We start from the raw sequence: 20,848 nt of genomic DNA on the forward strand, positions 1-20,848 counted from the left end.
CTAAGGCCGAGAACTATGCTTGCCGGGGAACGTACGGGGTGGGAGTTGGGGACTTTGGGTTGCATGACCTGAGATACTACATGTAATGTTCTTGTATTATCTCTCCTGAGTGTCGATTGATAAATAAACAAATTTTTTTAAAAAAAGCATGATTGGGGCTCTGGAAGAACCGCCGAGAAGAAAATGGGATCTTCTTTTACCATGCTTACTGTTTGCCTACCGAGAGGTACCACAGGAGGGTGTTGGCTTCAACCCCTCCGAACTTCTGTTCAGTCATCCTGTACGGGGACCCTTAGCCATAGTGAAGGAGGGATGGGAGATGCCCACTCCCCCTGTTACTACCAACGTAGTAGATTATGTGCTGGGGCTCGGAAAACGGATGGTACTTCTGATGGGCTTGGCTAGTGATAAATTGAAGGCAGGACAAGCGCTGGTGAAACATTGGTACGACCAGAAAGCTTCCCTCATCAACTTTACACCTGGTCAGCAAGTCCTGATCATGAATCCCATAAGGCCTCGAGCTTTACAGGACAAATGGTCAGGCCCTTACACAGTGGTGGAGCCCCTGGGTGAGGTTAACTATTTAGTGGACCTTGGAAGGCCTGGACAGGCTCCAAAAGTGTTCCACGTAAATGGCTGAAGGCTTTCGTCCCAAGAGTCGAAATCGCAGCACTGCTACTGGCTTCAGATGTTGAGGAAGAGGAGTCTGAACCTCTCCCCGACCTGTTCCAAAGCGGTCCTTCAGATAGCTCCTTTGAGGGTGTCCGAGTGGCCCCTCACCTGACTTCTAATCAGCAGGCTGAGGTGAAAAGTTTGCTTCGGCAGTTCCCCCCCACCCCTCCTGTTTTTACAGTCGCCTGGTTTGACACCTTGGTGCAAACATAACATAGACACAGGAGACTGTGTACCTAACAAAAGTAGGGGGTACAGGATGTCAGACAAAGTACGGTCTTACATTAAGACCAAGGTCAACAAGATGTTAGACCTTCGGGTGATTGAACCCTCTAGTAGTCCTTGGTCCAGCCCTGTGGTTTTGGTTCCAAAGGCAGGCACTTCTGAATTGAGGTTCTGTGTGGATTGCAGGGCTCTGAATGCTGTCACAAAGACAGATGCACACCCCTTGCCTCGGATAGATGAGCTGGTGGATACTTTGGGTGCCTCCAAGTACCTCAGCACGTTTGACCTCACTGCTGGCTATTGGCAAATACCTTTAGCAGAACATGCCAAGGAGAAGACAGCGTTTTCTACTCCAGACGGCCTTTACCAATTCAGGGTAAAGCCGTTCGGGTTGAAAAATGCACCTGCCACTTTCCAGAGGCTTGTGAATCATGTGTTGAATGGGTTGGATGAATTCTGTCTTGCATATCTGGATGATATAGCAGTTTTCAGTGCTACCTGGGAAGACCATGTGAAACACCTCGGGATTGTGCTCCAGGCTCTTCAGAAAGCCCACTTGACCATAAAGGCTAGTAAATGTCCGATTGGACAAGGCTCAGTGGTTTATCTTGGACATGAAGTAGGTGGAGGGAGGATACAGCCTCTTCCCAGTAAAGTACAAGCAGTACAAGACTGGCCTACCCCCACTACACAGACCCAAGTGAGAGCCTTCTTAGGACTCACAGGGTATTACCGCAACTTCGTTGCAGACTATGGCACCATAGCTGCCCCTCTGACTGCCCTCACCACTCCGAAGAAACCCAAGAAGGTAACTTGGACCGACGAGTGTGAGAAGGCCTTCAATGGCTTAAAAGACTCCTTGTGCCAGGCCCCTGTCCTCAGGGCCCCTGATTATCAAAGACCTTTTATTGTGCAGACAGACGCCTCTGACACTGGGATAGGAGCTGTACTATCGCAAGTAGATGAGAAGGGTAAGGAACACCCTATTGGTTTTATTAGTCGCCAGCTTAAGGACAGAGAGCTCAGATGGTCCACAGTGGAGAAAGTATGTTTCTCTGTTGTGTGGGCCCTACGGAAGCTGAGGCCCTACCTCTATGGGACCCACTTCACTGTGCAAACTGACCATAAGACCTTAAAGTGGCTAATGAACATGAAGGGAGAGAATCCAAAGTTGCTTAGGTGGTCCATAAGTCTACAAGGCTTCGACTTCACTATTGAGCATAGGCCAGGTGTCCAACATAGCAATGCTGATGGGTTGTCCAGAATGTTTAACCGACCTGAACAAGAGACTCATCCAGGGGTGGATTAGTTCCCCCTGTCCATAGTCTGGGAGGGGCGAGTGTTAGGAAAGATTTCTTAATTGTGGGTAATTTTCCTTCCATGTGGCAACCCCTAAACTTTTTGCTGTTGTTTTCACCAGGATCTAGACTTTGCCAGAGAAGTGCAGCCTTCTGCCGCACTCCTCTGGGCTTTCTCTCCATTCTTACGGGGAAACTGACATGCTCTTAAGACGGTCAGTACCGGGAAACGTTGTTTTCCGTAGTTCTTTTATCATGTTGCAGCTTTCGCGCAACATGGCACAAGAGGGCACCGTAAGCTAAATTACTGCTCTCTTTGGGTCTCTAGTCTACTACAGGCCCTAGATACTCTCTTGGGATTGTTATCGAACGGTGCAAGTGAATCACGGACGGGACTGGTGGCAGCGATCGTTTCTTTGTTTTTGAGCTCCTTTTGGCGTTTAAGGCCGTTTCTCGTGCTTAGCCCAAAATGGTGGCCTGGCTCCCAAAATGGCCAGACCACAAGGCTCGTTGTCCTGTCCGCTGACCGTCTTGCCCCTTCACCTTCCCCAGGTTGAGCCGACCTGGGGCCTTCCCTATTTGGACATGTACTTTCCCACGAAACACAGATGCTTTCGCTGGCTTCTACAGGCCTTGTGTGTGCCTCTGGGATGTCTGGTCCCAATACACATCCTGGGTGCCAGAGAGTCTAGGGTGGTGTAAATGCCTGGGACCTCCGTGGTCCGCGATAGGTCCACGTATGGTGTGAGTGTTTTGTGAGCAGATCTCCCATTGGGTCCCCTCCGTTTTGGCGCAAAGGGAACCATGGATAAAAGGGGGCTGGAAACGCCACTACCATGTCGATCTCCTGAGTTCTCACGAACAAAGGAATACAGGAGCCAAGTATCCTGCAACCACGAGGCTGAACCGAGTAATCGCTGGTGACCCGCTGAAGGACTGCTCCTCTGTACTGCTGTCGCTTTGTGAAACCCTTTCTACCTCTGATCGAACGAGAAGGCCTGTACTGGTACTTCGACCCCTTGGAATAGTGGGAACATCTATTCTCGGCATCTTCACCATCTCCTGCACGTAAGCCTTCGGAAGTGTCTCTGGGCCATCCAGCAGACTGACCAGCCTACCCAGGAGTCTTGCTCTGTAACCGCCGTCAGGTTGTGTTGTATTACGAGTCCTTGTCACTCTCGCACGATTCGTACACTTGGCATTCCCAGGTCTGAAGTGAGTAGTGTACATTTGGCTGAAATACACACGGCCGCTTTGTTGCCCTGCTGTGGTAACAAACTGTGCGGGTTCACTGCGTTTGAGACGTCCTCAACTCAACTTCTGCTGCTACGGAATCTACACGACGCCGAGACGTCCCCCGCTCCAAACTGAACCTGCCAGCACTGAAACCGACGCGTAGAAGCCTGGGTCTGCTTGCATTGGGGACCGGTGAGTAACATCGCTAGGAACTGGTCGCCCTCCTGCAGGAGCCCATAGCTTTTCCCCGCTGTGTCTAACCGCACGCCTTTCCGTACTCGCGCTCTGCTTCTGCCCACAGTGGAGGCTGTGCTTGAGTCGCTGAGCTCTGTTCATCTTCATTTGTTCACCGAACTAAACTGCCTGATTCCCTCGAAGAGACTCCCCTTTTTGCCCGTTGGCACCAGCGTGTGCAGGTACTTTTGAGCACAAGGCTCCACTCTTTGTAGGGCTTGGACTTCCTTTTAGTTGGGCGCCTCTGAAGGCGGACTTGGTGTAATTATTATTTGCACTGCCTGTTTTCCTCCCCATCTAGGTGGTCTACACATTTTGTGCGTCTAACTCGTTAGACTCGTTTGCATTTGTATATATATTGTATTGGTTTGATATGTGTTGGTTTACTTGAGTTTTATTGTGATTTCTCGCTAAGGTCAATGTTACAAAGGCCTTGGAATAAATGTGTATATATTTTTAATATAACACCTGCTTGGAGTAATTTGTAAGTGTCCTTGCTTTGTGTGCTCATTGCGGGCTTTCAGTCACCCTCACCCCTCTTGAGACCTAGTCTTGACCGCCATGATCGCTACCCTGATTGGTCTGGCTTGTCCAGAGGTTACCCTGTTCCAAGAAACTAGGCTGGCCTTCTGAACCTCTGCCCCTCCAGGACAGAGTTCAGAAATCCGTCTTAACACATGTCTAATATTTGGGAATGGCAACACTTTGGGCATTCGTTTAATTTAAAATGACTTTCTGGGAGCCAAACATCATATAATGTTCATAATAAGGGCCCAGCTATGACCTAATACATACGTGTGATCCTTCTATGTAAGGCTGGCATTTGTAAATACTACCTTCAGATTCCATACTAGCCTGTGTATCCCATTCAGGGCCTCGAATCTCTGTAAGGCGAGACTAAAACTATACTGAAGAATGGGATGGGTTAATGGGGCAAAGGGAAATCTGAAATGTTCAAATGGTTATTCGATAAAGCAATTCTAGCGGGTTTGCACTAGTGTGTTGGATGTGGCATAACTTTCCCTATATACGCAATCTGCATTGATCACGGCTCCTCTTTCATGGATGGTGGTTTCTGATCATGCAGGCACCATAAGCATGTGATGCATACACAGCAAAATAACCATTGAGTGTCTAGACTGATTTTATGCAAGCAATTGAATTTTGCTAAATTCTTGTTATAGTTGTAAATTCTCCCCACGTTAAAGTATGAATACAGAATATGCGAGGAAAAACCAAGAAAAGACATATATGACTAACTTTGGAAACTTATTACATTCCTGAGAAATCTACCTGTCGATTGCGAAATGCTAGTTTTCTTTCAAGTTGCCTGATGTTATTCTATGTCCATAGAGTGATAAAGGGAGTGCAGGCATGGATGGCCATGGTTTGATGGCATGCAGAGTATGAACGAGGCAGTGAGGTGTGACTTGAGATTAGGGCACAGCATGGCCTTGGTCAAAAAGGGAGCCCTAGGATAGCGAGACCTAGAATAGTTGATACATTTAAGCTTAGATTGGAAGAAAAATAACACTAACCATGTCATTGTGAATGTGTGTTCAGTCAGAAAGGAAAGCTGTAAAGTATAGCTTACAAAAAATAGGGAGTCGTTCGTCAAACCACAGAATGCAACCATTTGATTTTGTGAAAAAGAAAGGAAATCAACCGACAAGGAGTTGTAGGAAGTCCTTGGAACATTTTTTTTTTTCATTTGTTGAAATGTCTTTTATTATGTGCTTCAAACTAGATTGGTTGTGAGAAGTTGCAATGATACCAAAACGGCAACTGCCCGGTTACCTTATGTTATTCTTTGTAACGTTGTATGAGAGTCTCCAGAAACTGATTTGTGACTTTGGGTGGGCACGATGCTGGCTTACTAATGTGTCCCACCGTGCTTCGAGCGTACCAGGTCTCCCTGCCTTTGGCCTCTTTCCTTTTCCCCTGAAAAGTTACAATTCAAGGAACCCAGTAAGCGTATTGCCACTACCACTGGAATAACATACCCAAGCCAAGGCAGTCCAGTGAGCTCTGGAGTCTACATCAGTAACGTGCTCTCTTCACTCTCTGGATCTGTGGAATTGGAGTTAGCAATGTGGGCTTTGCTGATGTTGCTTGATTGCCAACCCTGAAGCCTGGTCAGACGTTTATTCTGAGTTTCTTTCTGTGATGTCCTGTGAAGTGTAATATCTGATGTCCTGTAGCATTCCCCCAGGCGGAAGTGGTAGCTGAATCGAAGCTTTATCAGGGTGGTGCTGTGAGCATGGCTTGCAGTTGGCAGTATTGAAGACTGAGCTGAGCAAAAGAGCAATTGATTACTGCTTAACACGGCGACAGCCTTTGTTAACGCTTGTGCAGGCCTGGATAGGAGGATCTCTGTGCCTGAAGTATTCTGGTGCAGACTGGGTCCAAGTAAAGAGAACAGACATGGCCCTGAGCTAGGGTCTATGACTAGGCCGATGGTGTCAAGGACCGATTCCTGATCTTGTAGATCTAATCAGATCTGGTCTTCTAGATTGCTCTGCACCAGACCTAATCTAAAAAGGGTGCCCACAAAGCGTTAATGGAGGCTTCTCTCAAGAGGCTGTCATGAATGTTACAGGGGGCAACATGCTTTTGGCTTGAATACCAGCCTCTCATGTCTCACTGGATAGTGGCCTTTTCTGCTATTCTCTTTAGCCCCTGACTGGGCAAAGGCTGACAGTTGTGGAAGGGGCTGATCTAACCCTGGGGAACCTGGCCCAAACTTTGGAGAATACAGCTCTGGAAGGGATCGGAGGGTTGCATGCTGCAGTCAATTGAGGCTTCATAACTGAGAGCTTGGTAAGCTATCTGGATCTAAATGCCTATATCCTCCATTGGTGCCTTAAGCAATGTGCCATCATTTAACTGGATATCGCTCCAGAACTGATTATATCCAACAATAGGAAGCACCAGAGCCAAACATAGTGGCATGTTTGCTTATGTAGAATAGAAGGAACGGGTGACCTAGAAGAAAAACTGCCAAAAGCTAATGGAACTTGATTCAGAAAGCAGCTGCCCTATTGCACAAGAATTGGTTAGATTTTTGCTCGAAATTCCTTGTAGATGTGTCGGAGTCAGCATTGTGATGCAATGAGACATAAGCCTATGAAATAATAGAATATAGGTTGTAACTGAAAACAAAATAACAATTGAGCCTGTGAGAGTTCACGCTGCTACTAAGAAAAGGAATATTGTTGACCTATGCAGCTGCAACCCACAGCTGGATGCTGAAGTCAATGAGCTGCGGAGCTATTACAATAGAAGATCACTCCTAGTAGGAAAATTAGTGTTTCCTTTTTGAAAGAATTAAATGATACAGTGCCACCTTCAAAATAGACTAGGTTTACACATTGGGGAAACCCAGCCTTGTTCCAACTAGACCTATTGTGATCAAATCACATGATTTTTGGACAAAGGAGAACATATCTTGTAAGGCTTGCAAATTGAACTATGTAGATTATCTGGATGGTAGCATTACCCCATTACCCTGGGGAATGCAGTTTCCTCTCTCAATGTCGGGTCTACATATTTGGGCATGTATTACCCCCAAAAGAGGATAGGAGAAGACGGTGTGTCAGTGGGATGTAGCAACAATAGACTAATAGTGGAGTCTGGCAGACCAAGCCGAAACAAAAGGCTCAGAGAGCAGGTGACCCATGAACCACAAGAGCATAATCTCCGATTGCATTGCTATCCTACCTGTTATTTGCTGTGCTGTTATGTGGTAAAGGGGGGCGGCGAATGGTATACAGGTGGTGCCATTTAACAGCATGTTTGTGTTTTTGTTTTTTATTTCCGATTTAAAGCTTTCAATATGAAACAGTGTAGTGATGCAAGTTGGATTGTGGTGGTAGGGGTGAACAATGGGTAGTTGAGCATACAATTCTAACAAAGCACGTACATCTTAAATCAATTCATACTTTTGGCATCAGATGGAAAATAGCTTTGCCTTGGTTTGGCTGTGATATGAATGTTGGATGAAGGAAATAAGATGAAAGAATGGGTAAAGAAAGGTGCGCCGGCCGCACTAATACTCCGGGCTAATACCAATACTAGCTCTCCAGGCAACTCATTTTGAGTTTATCGACCGCATTTGATTATCAGGACCTTGTCACTCCGTTCGGTTCAAGTTTATATTGGTAAGAATTTACATGTTCGCCAATTAAATTGCCATTAGGGCCAGCAAGGGTTGATTGCGATGTCAGGGCCAGCCTCCTTTATTACTATTACTCCACTTCAAAAGCCTGTTTTTATCAGCACTTAAGAACTTGGGTTGCAGTATCCTGTTTGGGATGGTACAATTAGCAGATTATTTTCTTTTTTTATGAAAGATGGGCCGTCTGGCGAACAAACTCAAAGGTGTGTTTGCTTCCTCCCAAACATGCCTAGCATTTAACTCCAGACTGTAGCAGAAGACCTGTTTCATCAGGTAAGGTTATTGCCCTCTCTTTTGGTCTCATACATTTCTGGTCCACTGTACTGCATTTTTTTACATTTTTTTTTTTATTACCAAATCTTGGGCATGCAAGTACTCTAATCCAATACCCAGTGGTGGGTTGCTGTTCCTTCAAGTCCTCTGACTCGTATCATTTTGGACTGTGAGCATCTGTCCCAGGCATGGCACATAAATCGGCAGTTTAGTAGTGGAAAAGGCCATTGCGCTTGGATCCTGACTCTGGGGGTGGACAAGCGGACAGGATCACCAGGGTGGATGGTCTAGGAGGACTGGGGTACCCTTGGACGAGACATGGTATGCCCACTTTCCTAACACTGACTCATGGGCATTTCGGTTCCTGCCCTCTTTTTCCTTGTAAGTACTCAGATGAGGAAGAAGCAACTAGGAGCAATACACACTTCACATTACAACCACCACTATAGTACTGAGACGAAGAAGAGGGATATGAAGGCATCCAAGATTGAAAGTCGGGCATGTCCCATTGATTGGAATAAATATGGTCAGGCAAGAAAAGCCAACAACTTGCAGCTGAGCATAGGGCTCGGGTGTATAAAACCGGAAAAGGCGGAACAGACACCAGCCATGATGGAAACAGACCTGCGGGGAGAAAACCCACTGTGTTGTGGAGGAGAATTTCAGTGCTGGAGGGACCTGCCATGCTGGGAAGAGACCCAGGAGCCGTAACGCCGGCAAGCGAGAGAGGGACTCTGTCTGTGCCGGTACCCAGAGGCTGCTGGAGCTGCCAAAGCAACCGGGCGCACGAGAGACGCAGTCTGTGTCTATGGCAAAGTAAGCAGACTGTGCTACGAATGTGGTGGTCTGCTTCTTCGCTGTGGAGCAGCCACTGTGAAACGACGAAACACTGGTGAGTGTCGGAGGGCACAGGGAGACCGGGACCGCAGGCAAGTAACAGTCCAAATAAAAGTGTACACTATATTGAATACCAAACTGAATTGAAACTAAGTAAGCATTTGAACATCAAAATTATTAATAAGTGCTATTTGTATACGATCACGGCACATTGAAAGCTAACTGAACATTTTGGAGTTAAATAGAACTACCAAATGTCAGATTGTGCACAAACATCACTTTGGGCAAATGAAATAATGAACCTTTATTTGAGTATTCTAACCATCAGTATGAGAGGCCCATAAGTCTATGGTAAAGCAAAAGAGTGTTACATTAACAGAAGATTGTCACAATAACAACAAGGTTAAAGGAACTCGTGGTTGAGTGATGTGTTATGGGTGGACCGTGTGGTCTGACAACTGTGCCTAGACCAGGGAGTTTCCCACAGAGAAGATCTCGGACATCACAAATCAAGTCAAGGGGAAGCTTAGGGTTCCTGGTTGCGTGACCTGTGATGGGTCGACCGTGTGGACTGATAACTGCGCCTAGACCAGAGAGTCACCAAATAATATCGAGCAAAGGACATTGGCAATTATTACTGAGAAACTATGAAACCTTTGGCCAGGCAAGTCAGAAGGTCGATCAACTAGACCGATCGATTTCTTGTATGGAACATTAAATGGACAAAAGCTGTAGAAGTGCTGCAATTACATCTTTGGGAAGGCACCTCAAGACATCCTTTTGTGTGAACTATACTGTATTGAACTTGGGGAAGGGAACCCCAGGAACCCAAGGTGAACTTTGAGCCAAGAACAGCTGACACTTTACTTTTGAACATTATTCTGTTGGCTAAAGCCCCACACCACGTTTTATTTGAATGTGAAGATAATCATAGGTTTTTGACAGACTTTCTGGTTTGGACTTGGACACAGACTTCCCTTAGTTTTCATTAGGCAGGAGAAATCCCTACCTTATTTATAGGGCAAGTTAGGCCTTGCACCATCCTGATATTTAAGTAAACCCTTCTTTAAAACTTCAAATATGTTGTCTGTGTCATCTCTTGATACCATGCCTGCCTCAGTGTGTATTTGTATGTACTTGCAGAATCTGTCTAATCTTTACCTGTGAAAACACTTTTAAAATGGTTTAGATCTACACCATCAACAAATAGTCTCCTACACATACAGCAGGTCAGGCCCCATCTTAGACTTGGTCTTCTGCCAAAATAAACCTTGCTATTTCCATCAGCCTTATCTATTTATTTGGATGGATCACTTAGCAATTATGTTTTATCTCCTACTACCTCTGATATCAAATCAACCATTTGCTTCACACCCTAAGAGTCATCGGATTCTGGAGAAGCCTGACCTCCCATTCGTGTTGGGTCACGTTGAATCTAATAACATGGGTGCCATACATCAAAACTATGACCTTTTTTTTAAAAAAATGGGTCCAAGTTTTTGGTTTCCGGGAAAAAACCTTGGTCAAAATAATATACAAGATAAATCAAGAACCCCAAACTAATTTGGAGTACCAATTTTGGTCAGAAATGGGACCAAAAGCTGTCGCAATGAATTACTACATTGGATTCTATGCACTAAGAAACCAGATTATCAAGATCATTTCCTGGCTTTAGACAACATTAAAAAGAACCTGTACTCTCTGTGATTAGTCCTGTGCATGGCCCTGAGGAGGTCTGTGGGGCGGGGGGGAGGCGATTCAGCAGGGAGCCAGGCCCAACAACCAACTATATGATTTGGGGGTCTTGTGTCGTTATTGGGAGGATTCCATTGGTCCTCTGTCCTCCAACCCCCACCCCCCACACCATGGATCTGGAGAAGAGGATTGCTACCTTTTTGTTCTTCTCCTGGTACTGGTCTTATAAATCACACTCTATGCAAGGCAAGGACAACTGCCAAAGACCGGGTCTATGCGGACCTGCAGAAGATGGGCATTGCCAGTGAGATGGCAAATATTACCAACTTGAGTCCTCAATGTGATTTTTGGCCGGGCGCCTTCCCAGTCTGCAAGCTGAACACAAAATAGGTGATGGCACCATGTCTGCAGCTTTGTGGATTCTGTGTTCGTGCTTGCTTGCACATTCATGCTAGTCAAAGTTCCATGATGGCTCGCTCCATCTAACGGAAGACTCTGCAAAGAATGGAGTACACTTTTGTTTTCACTGCACGACCATGGTAAGAGCGGAAAAAGTCATGTGCAACTGACAGTCTACAGCCTGGCCACTGGGGAGGGTTTGAGGTTTAAAGCCTTGGAAAAGTTTGGGTGTTTGGAGTATCGCAGCAATAAGGCGTAGAGGCGGAAGTGCAGAGAGCGCTGAGGGTACAGCAGTGGAGTTGGGGAGTGCGCAGGAGGAGGAGATGCATAGAGCTAAAGATGCAGGAGGGGTGGAAGTGCAGAGAAAGCTGAGGCTGTTTTAGAGGACAGGAGAACCTTGTGGAGGAGAACATACTGAAGGAGGGGGAATACATAGGTTGGAGGAAGGGAGAATACATCAAGGGGCATATTGGAATACAGATTGGAGAAGAATAAGGTCTGGAAGAAGGGGCTGAAAGGGGGATGAACAAAGGGAAGAGTTTGCTGAATACGATGGTGGTGGGAAGCTTCAAGGAAGGTGGGGTCGGGGAAGTACAGAGAAAAGCGAGAGTGAATACTTTGGAGTGGTAGAGCTGGTGAGAATACAAAGGGGAGTAAAAGAAATGGAAAGAAAACAAGAGTCCCTGGAGGTTGAGGACAGGCCAGGCCAGATGGACAGTTGTTCGTCATTGTAGGAGAAGAACAGCGGACCAGAAGTAGGGCATTGGGAAGTTCACCAGAAATACACGATCGGTAACAGCCAGCGGTAGAACTCTTGGGTGAAGGGGTAGGAGGAATAAGCTTGTGGCAGAACGGCAAGATGTTTAGCCAACAGAGCATGAGGGTCAGAGCAGAGGTCTACAGCCATGCTCCGAGACACGAGTGAACATCAGTCCGGCTATGAAGCCAGTGAGACTGGCTTGGGTAGTGAGACCTGGCCCATGAGACAGTGAACCCCCCTAGCATCTGGCCAAGTCGCAGATACCGTACTTCCTTTGCTTTAGGAGATGCTGATAAATTGGAACAGAAGTGTTTTTCCCGGAAAGATGCTACCCAGACTGTATTATGTATAGGCCCACGGGGAGCCAGGACATCCTCCAATCAAATCATGTTGTGCCCAAGAGACTTTGAATAATACTGGTGAGAACCCAGAAACAAGAACTTTGTGTGGTATTTTCTGCACTCCTCATCAACTTTTCTCTCACACTTTACTGCCTAAATAAAAGTGTGTGTGTGTGTGTTTTACTTTGAACCATAACGTCCCGTTAGGTTTTTTTTTTGTGTGAATTTCATAGGTTTTTAGTAGCGCAACTTAACCATAACATCCCTTTTTAACAAAGTTTTTTTTACTAAAGTTCATGGGTTTCTAGTAGTGGCACGAAACCATAATGTAAACTAACATCTGACTTCATTGCACACCTTGCGGAGAATGCCACATGACCATATGCTGGCGCACAGCACGGGGACATGTCTGCGAATCCGTACACACTTAACAATAAGGTCTATGCTTCGTGGACAGTGTGGAAAAACATTTTTTACTGATGTGGGAACTTCCAACTTCAACATTTCCCTTGCACAGCTCCAACACCTATTCGTACTCAGCCATTAACAATGTAGTACAAAGTACATACGTTTAGCAAAAGTACTATTTATCTGAAAACGACATGAGCTAAGGCCATCCCTCCTCCCCAATAAACATCACCACTGCTGTAATGAAGCAGCATGAGAAACACTGCCCCTACCTTACAAATACACACGCACAAAATTTTCCCCCGTCCACCTACCCCTCCATATTACTGTTTGGTGCCTCTTTGCTCATTTCTGTACGCAACTTTCCTTCTTAGCTGTCCTTCCAAAAAAAAGCCATCCGTAAACAAAGTAAATGTTCCTTTAAGAACCACCTTTCACAGTTTAAAAATATTAAAAAAACAAATTGCATAGACTCCATCTACTTTATATTTCTCAGTAAAGGACATAGACGGAATAAGATTTTTCAACATTTCCATTTGCAGTTTGTGTTATGCTAATGGGGATATTGTAGCGTTCGTCCTCCGTTCCAGGGACTGGAACGGTGAATAAAGGGCCAGCAGGCCAACTTATCAGGCCAATCGAAGCGAGAGTGCATAACACGATCTCTGGATCATTACCCCCCTTCGACCCCTAAAATGGGGGATGAATGCCATTTAACAATCTAGATTTGCAAAGCAGTAAGTAACTGTGCTACTAAAAGAGGATTTTTCGTTCTAATCCGGGACGCCTCTTAGAAAACAAAATCATTTTTCAAGATGGCCACCATAGAAAGGGAATGTGGTTGTTCCATACAGGGCCCCTCTTCGCTTTCCATGGCAGCCTGCAAAAAGCAAAAAGGAAACCCTGTTAACATATTACCACAAGCACTTTTTTTCTTCCCTTTCAAATGTATCCTAATGTTGAACAGCTTTACCACAAAGCCAGTCCCAGGTGGACATGGCCACTGTAATCCTATCTTTTCTCCCTTCTGGTCATGGCCAGTAGCCACATTGTGCGGGTCATGACCTTATACCATGACCCTGACCTTCTGCCCACTCCCCATGGCTGCAGCTTACCCCTCAGTCAATAAACGTATACCGCTACGTTTTTTAACTACATTTCAACACTTGTGTAATACGAAAACACTCCCGCAGCTCGTCACATAATCGACCCTAATGATATTGTACACCTTTTTTGGATGACGTTCCTCTCCAGCGTAGCCAAATGCGCCCATAAGCACCTACGTGCCGTGACGCAGAACCTGAAAATGAACACACAGCGACATACAATGTAGCACGTTACATTTTGAAATAATAAACTGGTTTTTAAAAGAAAACATTAACATTTTAGATTTTCTAAAGTACTTTTCATTTCACAATAAATTGTCCGAGACCATCGGACTATTCCCATGTTCAATCAAATAGTAACTTTGTTTCTTCGATCGTCATAGAAAATGTTAATCGTGAGGCACACGTTGTTCTTTTCGCATACACAAAGTATTCGTTTTCGATAAAGCAACCGCTTCGGTCGCACAATGATTTCCAAGACGTCGGCATTAACTTCGGCCTACACCACCATAAAAGATGTTATGTTACTCCTAATGGCCACTGCAGCGTATGGACAAATTGGTCCTGCGCGATCGTCCCACAAAACAGTGATGGTTAGGCAGCCGGTCCCGAGAACGTGCATCTGGCGTGCAAAAAAGCCATCCCTTGGCATCTGGAATCCATGGCAATCACAGTAAGGCAGGATGTAGCTGTTCGGAAAACATAACAGAAAATACATATCAATACCCAGCCTTTTGCAAACAATTTCAAAAAAGACAAAAAGAACGTGGAAACTGATACACAAATCGATGTGGTCATACATGACATTTTAAGGAAATATTAGCGTTGAACATGGGTGAATCTCTAGTGATAGCCTACAAACGCCGAGAATCTGCACTCTCCATAAGTAAAAAAAAAAAAAGACAACTACATAGAAAGATAGTACTTCAGTTACATTGCCAAAATTATTGTTCTGGTAATAATAAAATTAAAACTCGTTCCGGTGTAGAGTCGTCAAAAATAAACTTAAATGATATTTACTGTCTCCATTGTCTTTGTTAAACTCAGACAGCAATGTACTTGCACCAAAGGATCTTCTTGAACTGATATTACATGTGCCTTACAAAAGTTTTGAATACATAACGTTATCAAATGGTATTTTTTGCAAACTTTCACTACCTGCATTCTTACTAAATTTTCTCCTTCGCTCAAGGTCAAACAATTGACCCTTATGGGTTCAGTTTGATGCGTGGGCCTATTGAGCTCGCAACCAAAAAAGCAAAGCAAGTGACCTTCATTCAGAATGCAAATACATTCTGACTTTGCAACAACATATCTGAATGCATTAATGAGAACTGCTACTCCCATACACTTGCAGACACGCTGTTTCCATCAAACAGTGCAGGTGCTGCCTCAGATTTCAAACTCTAGGTCGCCAGTCTGACTGCAATATTATTTTAAATACATTGTAACACAGACGCAGTAAATCTTCGCCTGTACTTAATGGACACTATATTGAGCAGCAACTTCCAATTTACCGTATGACTTTGGTGACAAGAAAACACCACTTTTTGACTTCCTGCTGCCACATTTCATCCCAGCCTCATTAACCCTCACCATCCGAAACAGTATTTCGTAAGTTTAACAAGTGCAATGGTGTGGTGTTTTATGTGTTATAGGCGATGTCCGCGTACACCAAAACACGAATGAAAGATGGCGGGCGCAGCAAAAGAATCGGGCGCTGTTCAACATCCAATCAGTGAACGCTTCACATATCTGCAGACATGACGCTACGGATTAGCCAATCGGTATCTTGTCCGCGGAGCGAACAGAGAAGTGTGACCGCGGAGCGGACATAGATACTCATTTTTTGAGACATACTTTTTGGTCGTTTTAAAGCAAACTACTGGATGGATTGTCACCAGATTTACAAAAGCACGCTTTCGGGACCAAGCTCCTGCCGCAAATTTGGTGAAAATCGGTCCAGCGGTTTGGGCTGTAGGCGTGCGCAAAGTTTTTCCCCCTTTCAGTCTATGGGGAAAAAGACATTTTGAGACCCCCCCCCCCTCACCTCTATAACTTATTCCCCCCCACCCCCCCAGAACCAAACACCAAACATCACCAAACTTTGCAAAGAAATTCACAGTGGCCCATATACTTTTTTTTGCAAAGTTTGGTGTGGATTGGTCCAGGGGGAGCGAAGTTATAAGCCACCCAAAAAGTGCTCTTCCTATGGAAACAGCAAGTTAACCATAACTACACAGCCACTACTGTGGCTGTGGAAAATAAATATATATTATCGTAGTGGCCATGTAGTTATGGTTAAGTTGCTCATCTCATAGGAAGAGCACTTTTTGGGCCGCTTATAACTTTGCTCCCCCTGGACGAATCCACACCAAACTTTGCAAAAAAAGTGTATGCCCACTCTCAATTTTTTTGCAAACTTTGGTGAAGTTTGGTCCAGGGGGGTGCAAAGTTGGAGGGGGTCCCAAAACTTCTTTTTTTCCCATAGACTGAATGGGGAAAAAACTTTGCTCATGCCTACAGCCCAAACCGCTGGACGGATTTTCACCAAATTTGCATCAGGAGCGGTGGCTTGGTCCCAAAAGCATGATTTTTGTAAATTTGGTGAAAATCCGTCCAGTATTTTTTTTTTTTTTTTTTTTAAACGACCAAAAAGTTGGTCACAAAAAATTAGTGAGATCTATGTCCGCTCGGCAGACACACTTCCCTGCTTGCACCGCGGACAGGACACTGATTGGTTAATCGGCTTGCGTCATGTCCGCAGACATGCGATGTGTTCGCTGATTGGTTGGTGAAGAGCGTGAAGTGCGTCAGATTTTGGAAACACCTGCCATCTTGGATTCGCGGACAGCGGCGGTGTCCGCAGACATTGCAGTAAAATCATATTAGAAAACACAACATTGCACTTGTCAAACTTCGCAAATAATCTCTGGGGAGGTGAGGGGTGATGAGGATGGGATGGGTGTTTTTTGCCGCAAAAGTCTGCAAACATTTCAGATGTTCGCGAACAGTCCTATGAAGTTCGCTTACACCTCAGCATTACAGGGTTGGTGAAATGCAGTTCTTGGATGGCTTATAACTTTGGCGCCACTTAATGGAACTGCATGAAATTTTGCATGTATATTTCTAACCTGATCCTGAGTGCAAAGTTTGGTGGGATTTCGTCAAGAGGGAGCAAAATTAGGGGGGGGGGGTCCCAAAATATTGTAAAGGCTTATAAATGTGGTGCCATTTGACAAATCTACACAAAGGTTTGCAAAAAGATTATAGATCTAGATGATTTTTGTAAAGTCTGAATGGATTTTGTCAAGTGGGGGCTAGGTTATATGACGATTGTATGTGCATACATTTGACACTTTTGAAAAAATAAAACATGGGTGGATTTCCAGCAAACTTGCGTAAGGAGCATTGACAAGGACCTACAAGCATGGTTTTGCAAAGGTGCCAGTTTTGATTAAGTGTCATAATGTAGCTACAAAAAACAGCGGTATACCTTTAATGACTGAGGGGTAGCCTGTGGCCATGGGCAGTGGCCAGATTGTCCGGGTCATGGAATAAGGTCATGATCATAAGCAAACACGAAGACGTGGCCTGTGCACAGAGGCATCTACATGCTTCCCCATATCAATTAGTGCTGGTCTGATCCATCCAAGACTTGGCATATTGCCATATGATGTATAGTGCATGTAACGGCTAAAGTGCTTAGTGCATCACTGTAGGCTTTTTTTAGCTGTCTATGATGAGTATGAAAAACAATACTCATTTATGCATTCATGTAGCTGCCTTTTTCCAATCGTAAGGTATTACTCCTAGAGTGCAACTACAAATAATACCTCATATTTGTACATACTTCCATGATTACTATATATGAAATTAGGGAGTTAACACATTCATCTATAAGGTGCATAGTACATTCATATAATTTTCTCACTAAAAACAGCCCCTAAAGTGCAAATGCAAAGTGCAATATTACGCATAATGTAAATATTCCTACACTGTATCTTAAAACCGATCGTTGTACATGCTCCAAAAATATTTTATCTCCAGTATAAGATCAACAATGGTACCTCATGGACAGATCATTAATCAACAATTAATACATTATATCCAAGGACATGGCTCACAATAGAACATGATTGCAAGGATGTAAGTGCAATGTGCAAAAATTGATTGGTAAAACAGTGATTACAAATTGACTAGGGACCTAAAGGAAAAAGACAATAAACAGCAAAAATGGCATAATTAAAGCTGAAAATGGTTGAATTTTTTTGTAAATGTTCACAATACCATTTTTCATACCGCCAAAAAAGTATACAGTTCTTCGTCAACATTTTGGGCGACAGGATTTTTACTCTCGAAGTCAATAATAAATCTTGTTTTCTCCTGCCGTAGTAGTCTTTCACTGTCTCCAACTCTGATACTGATGACTACTTTGTGTAGGCCAAAAAAGTTGGGGTCACCATTGTGGAATTCTGCAAAATGTTTGGCCATCGGGTGCGCACAATCCTTATTAACAATGGCTCTAAAATGTTGTAAGATACACACCTTCAGTTTGCATTTTGTGCTTCCAGTGTACCATTTGAGGCAAGGGCAGGTAAAGACATACACAACTATTTCTGACTTGCATGTGATTTTGCCCTTGATATGAATTAGATGTTTCAGAATAGGATGGCTATAGTCCTTACAATTGTGTGCGTATTTGCAAATTTTACATCTACCTCACTTGAAAAACCCACCTCCTACTGTAGAAAGCCAGTTGGTACTCATTCCAATTTTTTCCGGAATCATGTAGCTATTCACCACCAAGTCTTTAATCGAAGTGCTTCTTCGAAAGGTGATATCCGGATGATTGTTCAACAGGCTGCCTAGATCATTATCAGCTTTGAGTACTCTCCATTATCTGTTAACAATTTGTTTGATAATTTTGGGAATGACTTCCAAATGTTAGGATCAGTTCTGGTAGTTCTTCCATTGCACGCAAGTCCGTTTTTGAAGTTGTTAACAATGTGTGTCGCTCCATATCTCGAATCTTTTAAATATGACATTTCGATCACTTTCTTCGGATATTGTTGTTGAAGAAAGCTGTGGGCTGTTATTTGACTGGCTAAATCAAAGTCCGTAATATTGCTACAATTACATCTGATCTGGATGAATTCACCATATGGAATGCTCCAGAGAAGAGTTTTGAGATGGGCACTGTTGGCATGTAGGGGAATGTTGGCGCACACAATTTTTCTATGCAGTTCACACCCTATTTTTTGTGCCACAATTTTAACTTTAACATGCAAAAATACTATGGATTGTCGGCTGTGATGTTCCATGAATTTAAGATTATAGTCATTGATGTTCAACAGCTTTACAAATTCACCCCACAGTTGTAGTCCCATTCCAGATGATGAATAAATCTATGTAGCAAAGCCACAATATGATGTTCTCTGTATATTTTTCATTAACTTCTGCCCAAACCGTGGATTTCTCCCAATGGCCCATCAAGTTGGCATATGATGGCGCGAAGGTTGTGCCAATGGCAGTTCCCGGATTTGGAGAAACACTTCATTGTTAAAAGTAAAGATATTGTTTTCCAGACACAATTTAATCATCTCGATAATCATCTTGGAGTGCTGTAGGTAATTGAGCGATCGAGTATTGAGAAAGGTTTGATATGCCTGTATTCCATCCTTGTGTTGAATTGACGTGTATAAAGACACTAAATCCATGGTTGCTAACATATATTTGGGTTCCCATGGAAGGTCATCTATTTTGGATAAAAAAATCTGTAGTGTCTTTGACATATGAGAGTAAGGTAGATACAATGGTGCAGAGTACTTCATCTACGAATTTTGACATATTTTCAAGGAGTGATCCACTAAGGGTCACAATCGGTCTTCCGATGTTTTAGTGGGGTGCTTGTGCACCTTGGGGAGAAAGTAAATAGTTGGAATAACGGAATGTTTTGTAATCAGGAATTTAACCATCTGTTCATCCAGTATGCCTGCATCCTGCCATTTGGTCAAAAAGACCCCGAATTCTCTTTCCAATTGTTTGATGGGATTAATAGTTAGTTTTTCATAGAAGTTCCCATCATTGAGTTGTCGGTAGGCTTTATTGATGTAGTCATGTTTGTTCATGATGACTATATTAAGGCCCTTGTCAGCTGGTTTAATTATATATTCATCCAATTTGCTTATATCTGACAATACTTGTTGCTGGTTTTTAGACAGATTACTTTTGAATTGTCGCTTCATCTTTCTTCCTTCGTCTTTCAAGTCATCAATGACTACACTCGAGAAAGATTCCATATGGCTTTTCTGTGCACTTAGTGGATTAAATTTAAATTTACACTTTAGTTTACTTGTAGATGGCCAATCTGTGCTTATTCCCAAGCTTTCAAAGTCTGTAGCAGACATTCCTGTTCCAAACCTACAAGCGTTGTCAGTGTATTCATGTCTGCGATTGTGATTTGTGTCCTTCCCTCTGGTATTTCTTTAGGTTTTTTTCTTGTAGCGGTATTGGCAAAGAGTTTTTTGGGTGCTATTTTAGCACAAAGCTATCCAGGTCTATCCTAATCTGTACATAGTCACAACCTGCCAGCGGGCAGACCCACTTTCAGTATTTTGATTTCTTTCCTAGTTGGAACATAATTGGACAGATTGATGATTTGTTGTTGGCCCATAGCTTGTGTAACGTCCTCATTCATTTGCCAGAGCGAAGTGATCTTTGTGGGGGGATGGCTGTTTGAATTTGTTGCCCCTCTGCCCCCTCCTCGTTTTTTTGTTTTTTCTTCCCCCTCTCCCTTGTCCTCTTGTGTTGGAAGTACTCGCTCATGTTTTTTTTGTTGTTTGTTCGCCCATGGCATAGTAGCCTCATTTCCTCTAAAAAATTGAGGCGTATAGTTGGCTCTTCTTCCTCATTTTCAGTGACATCAGGTTCTGAGTCTGAGGTTGTAGGATCTTTGTTGTCCTTGTTTTGGGCTGTAGACGGTATTGGCGATTCCTTTGCTTTTTTCCTCATATGATCAAACCTACGTGCAAAGGTATACACACGACCTTGTTCGTAATCACCTTTGTGTCTTAGGAATTGGTGCTGTTTTCTCTGCTTTATTTCTTCCTCATATGTTTTCAAACCAAGTTCAATACTTGCCTGAAGTTTCTTTCCCTCATCAGTTTCTTCCACAGCTTTTATTT

At 43.9% G+C, this 20,848-nt stretch overlaps 1 protein-coding gene across 3 annotated transcripts in view; it reads left to right on the top strand.

Moving 5' to 3' along the window:
• The window catches only part of TBC1D12 (TBC1 domain family member 12), a 684,903-nt gene that overhangs the window by 114,940 nt on the left and 549,115 nt on the right, over nt 1-20,848 (top strand). The gene's annotated exons all lie outside the window — the stretch shown is intronic.

Source organism: Ambystoma mexicanum, chromosome 8 (genome assembly GCF_040938575.1).
Source record: "Ambystoma mexicanum isolate Mex_15411 chromosome 8, UKY_AmexF1_1, whole genome shotgun sequence".
NCBI lineage: Eukaryota > Metazoa > Chordata > Amphibia > Caudata > Ambystomatidae > Ambystoma > Ambystoma mexicanum.